The 9,327-nt window shown below is 48.9% G+C and overlaps 1 long non-coding RNA gene across 2 annotated transcripts in view; it reads left to right on the forward strand.

Moving 5' to 3' along the window:
- LOC138489406 (uncharacterized) overlaps positions 1 to 8,246 on the forward strand; it is a 121,074-nt gene extending 112,828 nt beyond the window's left edge. For both annotated transcript variants that reach the window (XR_011274793.1, XR_011274792.1), the window contains one exon: positions 7,971 to 8,246. This is a non-coding gene — a long non-coding RNA (uncharacterized lncRNA). The remainder of the gene's footprint in view (positions 1 to 7,970) is intronic.
- The last annotated feature ends 1,081 nt before the right edge of the window (positions 8,247 to 9,327 follow it).

Raw genomic sequence — 9,327 nt, forward strand, 5'->3', positions numbered from 1 at the left:
AAGGAATGGCCAGAATGACTGTTTTATGGTCTGACGAGGTTTGACTGCAGCGGGAATACCTCTTTCCCTGCCCCTGAAGACCCCTCGTTGAGCCACACAGGTGGGATGGTAGGGCTGGTATCTGTAGGGCTTTTGAGACTAACCAGTTCTTGATTTAAAGAGAAGGGCAAGGTCAGAGTTCTTGCAGGCTTCCTTGACAAGTGCCCACATTTTCTGTCAGAACAGCTTCTATCTAAGGAAGGGGAGATGGAGCAAAACTTCTCTTTCTGCAACCAAAATGTCCTCCTGGGGCTACCACAGAAACATCTTCTAAGGCACGCAACATATCACAGGAGATGTCGGGGGAAGCCATTATCTCCTTTTCCATTAGTTCCACCAGGCAGGACACATCGGATCCCTCATCTCTGGCTGTCAGAAGTACCTGGAAATACTTTGCTTCGCTCGGGTCCTTACCTATGGGCCCGGGGCATTACCTGAGTCGGTAATGCCCCAGTACTGTAATATTTGGTATCCCATACCGATCCGGTATCCCCTATCTTCGGCTGTCTTCGTAGATCGCAGACCAAAGTAGGAGAGTTCCGAGACTCGGTATGGGGTACCAAATGTTGCATAACACCGGCATAACGCCCGAGTTCCTTATTGTCCAGTCAGGGGAGTATCCAGCATTGCAAGAAGGGGTGGGGGGACAGCCACGGTGAAACTCCTGCTACTTTCCCCTCAAATGCAGTGCACGCAATTCCAGGTTCTCATTCGCGCCCACAAACCGACCACCCCTGTCCCCAATGTACTTTTTTGTAACATTACTAGTGGCATATTGCATTTTAATACAACAAAAACAACAAAAAGAAAATAAAAACAGCAGACTCATTACAGATGCAGGGAACTCATCTATTAGAGCTCTGTCCAGGCGCTCTGGGCCAAAATACATGCACATCTCCTGATTTGAATATGGATTGCACCAACAGAAGTGACTTCACAGAAAGCACATTGCAAGGAGCATCATCAGTCTTTGATACTTCGAGGCGCCATGCAAGTGACTTTAGAATAAGTTGTCATAAGTAAGCCAAGAGGCAAATAATTTTGTGGTGCAAAATACCTAAATTGCACTGTTATATATGGAGCAAATCAGGCATTTTTTTTTTTTAAATAACAGCATCATATATTAACACATAAGCTTTGAAGTGAATTACTTACAGAGCTGCAGATAAGACACAGTCTGATTACATGATCTGCCCAGGATCACACACTTTGGTTAAATAGTGAAACCGGGATGTGGACAATTTAAGCAACTGAGCACATCTTCACAGTTTTAGTTCATATAGATATTTATTAAGGTTTCCCTTTGCATTTCATGTGCTTAAATAATACTTTCTCCAGCATTGGATCTTTCATGGATTCACATGCTTAGAATATTCCCCGTCGTCAGGCTGGGAATCCCCGGTACATTATATAGACCCTTTCCCGTAGGAAAACTTTTTCGACGCTTATGCGTCCTATCCACCTCGTTCTGTATCATGCGTGCCCGCGGCGTCAGGACGCCATGATATAAATACAGGACCCGTCCCCGCGCTCCCTCAGATTTCAACCGTCTTTCAAAGTAGTGGGATCCTCGTGGTTACTACTAGTAGAAATTAGGTTGTTTTTTCTTTCGCTTCGGCGACGTTATATTCTGGAGAATTATGTCCGGAAAAGCATTATTTCGCCCTTGTGCGACATGTGGACTCAAAAAAGTCTATGAAGGTGATGCCCACATGGATTGTATCTACTGTCTCCACCCGCACCACACGGCGGATACATGCGAGATATGCCAGGGTTTTTCCCAAAAAACCCTTAAAGACAGGAAAAGAAGGTTGGTCGACTGGCTTAACGATGGAGCGGGTGCCTATCCGGCATCAGAAGTTGGCTCAACGGCCTCCAGGAGCAAGTCGGAACCTCCCTCGAAGAAGGTACGGCCGGTCGACAACCGCCCTGAGGACAAGCATACGGGGAAGCAGGCTGGGTCTTCCTCATCACACAAAAAGTCCTCCTCCTCCTCATCATCTAAGACGGAGAGGCAAGCAACGTCAAAATCCTCCTCAGGGGACCGTCATAGGTCTTCCGTGAGTCGAGATTCTTCAGCCGGGAAATCGGCATCGAAATCGGCTTCGAAGTCTAAAGTCTCGGCGCCGGCTACTTGCTCGTCGACACCGGTGTCGTTGACGATGCCTATTACTGTTCAGGCTGCAGCGGTGGGGATTCCTTCGTCGACGGCGACTCAGTCTATGGCTTGGCAACCAGAGGTCTACGACCCGGTCCCCCCTGAAGTCTTACTGCAGCCGGACACGGCCTTGTCGGCGTTGTCGGCGGAAGGGGAATGTGGCATGGTTTTACAGCCGTCGGATTTGGTCTTACGGCCTTCCACTTCGACGGCGACAACAGCGAGTGGGGGTGTGGTCCCTCTATCCTCGACGTTGCTGACCCCCCAGACGGTCTTGTCTCTGGATGTGCTTAATACTCTGCAGAAGCTCCTACAGCGTCTGGATACGCAGATCCCTCAACCTGGGACCTCATCGTCGCTATTTTCTGTACCTTCCGTCGACGAACAAGCTCAAACAGCCCGCTCGACGACCAAAAGCCCGTCGGCCTCCCAGGTTGCGAAGGATCGTCCTCGAGCGCAGGAGGAGGGTGAGCTATCGGAGTCCGATTCTATCCAGGGTGACTCAGGGTCGGACATTTCCCTGTCACCGTCGAGAGACCCAACATGGAATTCGGATGTGGAGGTAGAGTCTACGAGGAGCCAGACACAACCTTCTCCTCCGGATGATGTGGGAGCTTTCCACGCAATGATGGGAAAGGCGTGTTCCGAGTTCGGCTTGATTCCTGAGGAGCAAAAGAAAGACTGTTTTCTCTTTGATCATATGGTTCAAAGGAGGAAATCGGTATTTGCCATCCCAATTCTGGACCACGTGTGGCAAGAAGGCCTCAAGACGATGCGCCATCCGTTCTCGGAGCCGGCTATCAAGGGCCGTATCGAGAAAAAGTTTAAAGCTCCGGAGTCCACTCCAAAATGTCTAACATCACAACCTCTATCAGACTCCGTGGTGTCGGCGGCAGCGGCTAGGAAGGCCAGAGTACAGCAAAAATGTTCAACACCACCAGAAAGCGAGGCCAGGAGGCAGGACGCCTTTGGAAAAAAGGTGCTCTCAGTCGGCGCGACGACGGTAAGGGCAGCCAATTCCTTAGCTATCGTATCACGATACGACAGAGAAATGTGGCACAAACTAGCCCCTATCCTAGAACATCTGCCAGAAGAACACTGAAAAGCAGCCATGTTACTGGTACGAGATGGCGAAGAGGCTTCGAACCACGCAATCAATATTGCAGTTGACCTAGCAGAGTCTGGTTTCAAACAGATCAATCATGGCGTAGTACTTCGTCGACAAGCGTGGCTCAAATGTACTACTTTCCGCCCTGAAGTCCAATACAAAGTCCTTGACATGCCATGTGAAGGAGAACATCTGTTTGGAGAAAAGGTAGATGAAGCCTTGAACGGGATGAAGGAGGACACGGATACTGCCAGGTCTCTCGGCGCCCTCCAGACAGGTAGAAATTTTCGCTCTTTTCGCCCCTTTAGGGGTGCTTCTGGAAACGCCCGCTTCGGAGCCTCTAGGGACCGTGGATTTAACAGGCCCTCGTACTCTTCACAAGGTTTCAGACGTGCATCTCAGTCGGCACGTAGAGGCAGAGACTATCAAGCCTCCAGAAGACGCGGCTCGGGGTCCTCGTCGACGAAGGACAAGCAATCCAGCAACCAATGACGGCCTTCGGAACGTCCTGGGGGGCCGAGTCTCTCATCATTTCGACCAATGGAAATGCATCACCACAAATCGATGGGTTCTGGACACGATTCGCAGAGGGCATGCGCTGCAATTCAAAGACAAGCCTCCACGTCTTCCGCCAGTGTTTTCGGCCCAGCCCCACCTTCGAGTCCTACGACAAGAGGTGGAGCTTATGCTAAAAAAAGGGGCGGTAGAAAAGGTTCCGATGGCACAGGAAGGAAAAGGGGTTTATTCCCGGTTCTTTGATGTCAAGAAGCCAAACGGAAAATGGAGGCCCATTCTCGACCTGAGGGTACTCAACAAATGGCTAAAGAGCCTAAAATTCAAAATGCTAAAGCTCCAGGAGGTTATCAGGTCGGTGCAACCCAAGGATTATCTGTCGTCGCTGGACCTTCAAGACGCCTATTTTCACATCCCAATACGTCCAGGACACAGGAGATATTTAAGGTTCGTCGTCGGGCGAAAGCATTTCCAGTTCAAGGTCCTCCCGTTCGGTCTCAAGTCCTCCCCCATGACGTTCACCAAGTGTTTGGCCCCTATCGCGGCCCATTTAAGAAAGGACGGTCACCATGTCTATCCCTATCTAGACGACTGGCTGGTCAGAGGTTCGTCCATGGAACAAACACGAAACAGTCTGGGGGCCACGTTGTCCCTCTTACAGAAACTGGGCTTCGTGATAAACTTCAGCAAATCCTCCGTAGAGCCTTCGAGGACCTTGGTCTTTCTAGGAGCGGAGTTTCATACGCACACAAGCCTCGTAAGACCATCCAGCGAGAGAATACAGAAATTACAAAGCAAGGCGTCGGAATGGCAATGCGGTACCAGGGTGTCGGTGCGCAAATACATGTCCCTACTAGGGACCATGTCATCCTGCATTCCGTTGATAAACAACTGCCGTCTGTTTATGAGGCCTTGCCAGGAATTTCTAGCGGACCGTTGGGCGCAGAGCCAAGGTCGCTGGTCCGACAGACTGGTCGTCGACGAGCAACTAGTACAAGCACTCCGTTGGTGGAGAGTTTCTTCTCATCTAACGAAAGGAATGCCTCTGGTGGAACCGGAGTTCCAGAAGACGGTGGTGACGGATGCATCGTTGAGCGGATGGGGAGCTCATCTAGATACGTTACAGGTACAAGGCCGGTGGTCGTTACAAGAGTCCTCCCTGCATATCAACCTGCTGGAACTGAGAGCAGTGCGATGGGCTCTTAAATCCTTCCTTCCTCAATTGAGGGACTCAGTGGTGCGTGTCATGACGGACAACACAACTACAATGTTTTACTTGAGGAAACAAGGAGGGACACGTTCCAGGTCCCTGTCGACGGAGGCACAAAAAATCTGGCATTGGGCCCTGCAACACAACATGCAAATCTTGGCGTTCCACCTGCCAGGCGTGAGAAATGTGGAGGCCGATGCCCTCAGCAGAGAAATGAACGAAGTTCACGAATGGGTGCTGAACGACCAGCAACTACAACACGTATTCAAGAAGTGGGGACATCCTCCCATCGATCTGTTCGCGACGAGGGACAACAGGAAATGCCTGCAGTATGCAAGCAGATGGCCTCAGCAGGGCTCACTGGGGGATGCGTTCTCCTTCCCATGGACGAACAAATTCCTGTATGCATTTCCTCCATTTCCCCTTATCCTGAGGACGTTGCAATGGATCCTCAAGTACCCATGTCGGGTGATTCTGGTGGCCCCGTACTGGGCCAGACAGGTGTGGTTTTCAGACCTGCTGCACCTAGCGGCGGCGGAACCGATGAGTTTCCAGAAGACTCCCAACCTTCTGTCTCGACAGGAGGGTGTTGTTTGGCATCACGACCAGGACAGCCTCAAGTTGACGGCCAGGCTCCTGACTTCGCCGAATTTGGTCAGCTAACGATTCCGGAGGAATGTCGGCATATTCTGCAAGCGGCAAGAGCACCTTCCACAAACACTTCATACGCGTACAAATGGAGGAGTTTCTGTCAGTGGTGTGCGGATCAACCAGGTTTGGTTCCGCAGTCGATTAAGCCGGAACAGCTCCTTCCATACTTGCTGTTCTTAGCTCAAAAGGGCCTATCGGTATCGTCGATAAAAGTACACCTGGCTGCCATTTCCAGGTTTACACGTCAACGACATTCCGCACCATTATTCAGCGACCGCCTGATTAAGCACTTCCTTAAAGGCCTGTTTCGGAGTTTCCCTCCAGCGAAGAAATTTCCTCCGGCGTGGAGCCTCAATCTGGTGTTAGCGTCTCTTATGAAACCTCCTTTTGAACCAATGTCATCATCGTCTCTAAAGTTTTTGTCGTGGAAATTGGCCTTCCTGGCGGCCATCACTTCAGCCCGACGTATTTCAGAGATCCAAGCTCTAATGGTAGACCCACCATACTTACGTTTTTTCAAGAACAAGGTGGTCCTAGCCACTAACCCACAGTTCATACCGAAAGCTCCTTCAGTGTTCCATAAACACTCCTCTATTGTCTTACCTATGTTTTTTCCAGAGCCATGCTCGGGAGCGGAGCGCACGTTACACACATTGGACGTAAAAAGGGCTCTCAAGTTTTATCTTCATCGCACGCAACCTTTCAGAGAAACGAGGCAGTTGTTCGTGGCCTATGGTTTGGGTGCTAAAGGCAAAGCCATTTCGAAGCAAGGACTGTCAAGATGGGTGTCATCTACCATTTCGTACTGCCATTCCAAGGCAGGGAAGCCTCTTCTACGACGGCCAAGAGCTCATTCAACTAGAATGGCGGCATCGTCGACGGCGCTGTGGTCTGGAGTCCCTCTGGGGGACATCTGCATGGCGGCTACCTGGGCGGCTACACACACTTTTACCCGCCATTACTGCCTGTCGCAACAACATGCCGAAGATACCCGGATGGGACAGGCGGTGCTTCGACACCTATTCCAATAAGGTAAGCCCCGGCTGAGGGGTTAGATCCTGTTGCAATTATGATTGAATATTGTTCATTCTCTATGTTAATGATTACTGATGTATACACGACCATAGAGAACGGGCATTGTGAGAAAGTATGTGGGTTTGCATGCACGCCTCCTCTTTTTGGGATGGTACTGCTATGTAATCTATTCTAAGCATGTGAATCCATGAAAGATCCAATGCTGGAGAAGGGAATAGTTTCTTACCTGTAACTCCATTTCTCCAGCATTGGTATCTTTCATGGATTCACATGCGCCCGCCTGCCTCCCCTGGACATGCAAACCGGTTCCCCCACTACTTTGGGGGCCGAAATCTGAGGGAGCGCGGGGGCGGGTCCTGTATTTATATCATGGCGTCCTGACGGCGCGGGCACGCATGATACAAAACGAGGTGGATAGGACGCATAAGCGTCGAAAAAGTTTTCCTACGGGAAAGGGTCTATATAATGTACCGGGGATTCCCAGCCTGACGACGGGGAATATTCTAAGCATGTGAATCCATGAAAGATACCAATGCTGGAGAAATGGAGTTACAGGTAAGAAACTATTCCCTTCTATGGAATAAAGATGCGCATCCCAAAGGCAATGCTTGGTATTTGAATAATCTATAGAGGCTGTCTTTCACCTCTGCCTCTTTTAAATTTTATTTGAGGAGATAAGCACTGGAAGATGTAGTAGTGGTCTGAGCCTCAATGATAACATGTATCACTAGGGGGGGGGGGGCGACATTTCTGTTCAAAGGTGGTGTTCTAGAGAGATTCTGATATGTCCCTCTTGCTTCAAAACAAAGCATGTAGGGTAAGTGATGATTAAACCAATTTGCAAGGTACTTATCTATGTTTATTCAATATATTCCTTAAGATTTGGGCTACCTGTAGAGTCTAGAAGAAGGCACTGCTAAGCAGTGGAGGGGTGCCAGATGTCCCTATGCGCAGCAAATGTGTCTTGTCCCCATTGCCAAGCGCCGATGGGCAGGAAAATGTCCCTTTGTCTAAAGTGCTCAAAATCCTCCTACAAGTTAAGCTTCAGATTTGTTGTTGTGTTTAGCGGATAGACTTGGCTACAGGATAGGGTACCTCCAGTGAAAAAATCATTAGGCAATCACTCACCCTATCTGGGAGTAACTGTCCTGAATTGGCTTGGTTGTCTATATAAAGATATTCAGCATAATATTGTGACGGTACAGCATTTCACAGACAGTTCCGATTGTATAACAATGTTTCTAATGTTGTTTTAGGGGGAGGACCTGTGCGAAGAGGACGCTGAAGATGAAACGGAGCAGTCCCTCGGTAGGCGTTGCAAAGAGAGGAAAGAGCACCATCCCTAAAGGTGGCCTGTGGAAGGGGCCTGTCTACAGCCATTGGGAAAAATTAAATAAAACATTTTGAACATTTTGTTTTCGGTCCTTTTGATTCGAACCTATTGTATTTCGAACCTTTTGATTCGAACCGGTGGCCTGTGGAAGGGGCCTGTCTACAGCCATTGGGAAAAATTAAATAAAACATTTTGAATATTTTGTTTTCGGTCCTTTTGATTCGAACCTATTGTATTTCGAACCTTTTGATTCGAACCTTTGACCTATAACCAGACCAGAACCATCCACCATGGAGCCAGACAGAAGCAGTTTTGATTGTGACGAAATGGGAGTCAGATGGATAGTATTCACCATATTATTGTTTGAATAATCGGAACAGGGCCTTGTCCTTAATGAACTGCCACCATCATCCAAGTTCAAGGCTATAGTAGCTGCTAGACGTTCTTCCTGAGCATCAATGGAAATATCTTGTTTTCCATTGAAGATGCAGCTATTGTCGTCTAGAGTACGTGGAGTAATGCCCATGATGTTGAGTAGCTCACTCCTATCTTGAGAGTGGATTTGAGCATGGACCGTGCTTTTCAAAACAGTAGATTCCAAAGAATCAAACACTTGTGTATAAGGGGGCTTACCAAGAGAGGTAGGACAAGAATTCAAGGGAAGGATAACTTCTTTGGGATCAGGTGAAAGGACCTCCATGGCAAATTGCATGTAGTCCAGAGAAGCCTCCATAACTGACTGACTCCTGAGGCCCTTTGGAGCGTTTAAGGTGCAGGCAGTCGGGAGGAAAACACTCCCTCTCAATAGCAATAAAGACACCTTGCGGGCGGTTGTGCCGGCAATTTATGCTTGAAAAGAAGTCACGTGAACCATCACGTGTCAGCGTTGGCCTCTGCCCCTCGAGGAAGCAGAGTATGCAGCAAGATCAGCGCTCGCAGTGCTGCTAACGGGGTGAACGGAGCGTTTAAGGTGCAGGCAGTCAGGAGGAAAACACTCCCTCTCAATAGCAATAATGTCATGATTCATTATGGATATCTTACTCACTTTGATGCTCGCTTGGCTTCACAGCTAGCGCAGTACACTACATTGACAAGGAGGCTGTTTATAACTCATATCATTGCTTTGGACTTTACCTACAATCAAGCTAATAATTGGTTTGGTAACTATATAAGTTCAATCAGTTTATAGCTGCATCTATAGATATCTCCTCTCTTCCCTCCACATGGCAGATTTAAGCAAGCACACTTCAGTAAGCAGATATATTGGTGAAGACAAACGT

The sequence above is a fragment of the Ambystoma mexicanum genome, chromosome 9 (genome assembly GCF_040938575.1).
Source record: "Ambystoma mexicanum isolate Mex_15411 chromosome 9, UKY_AmexF1_1, whole genome shotgun sequence".
Lineage (NCBI taxonomy): Eukaryota > Metazoa > Chordata > Amphibia > Caudata > Ambystomatidae > Ambystoma > Ambystoma mexicanum.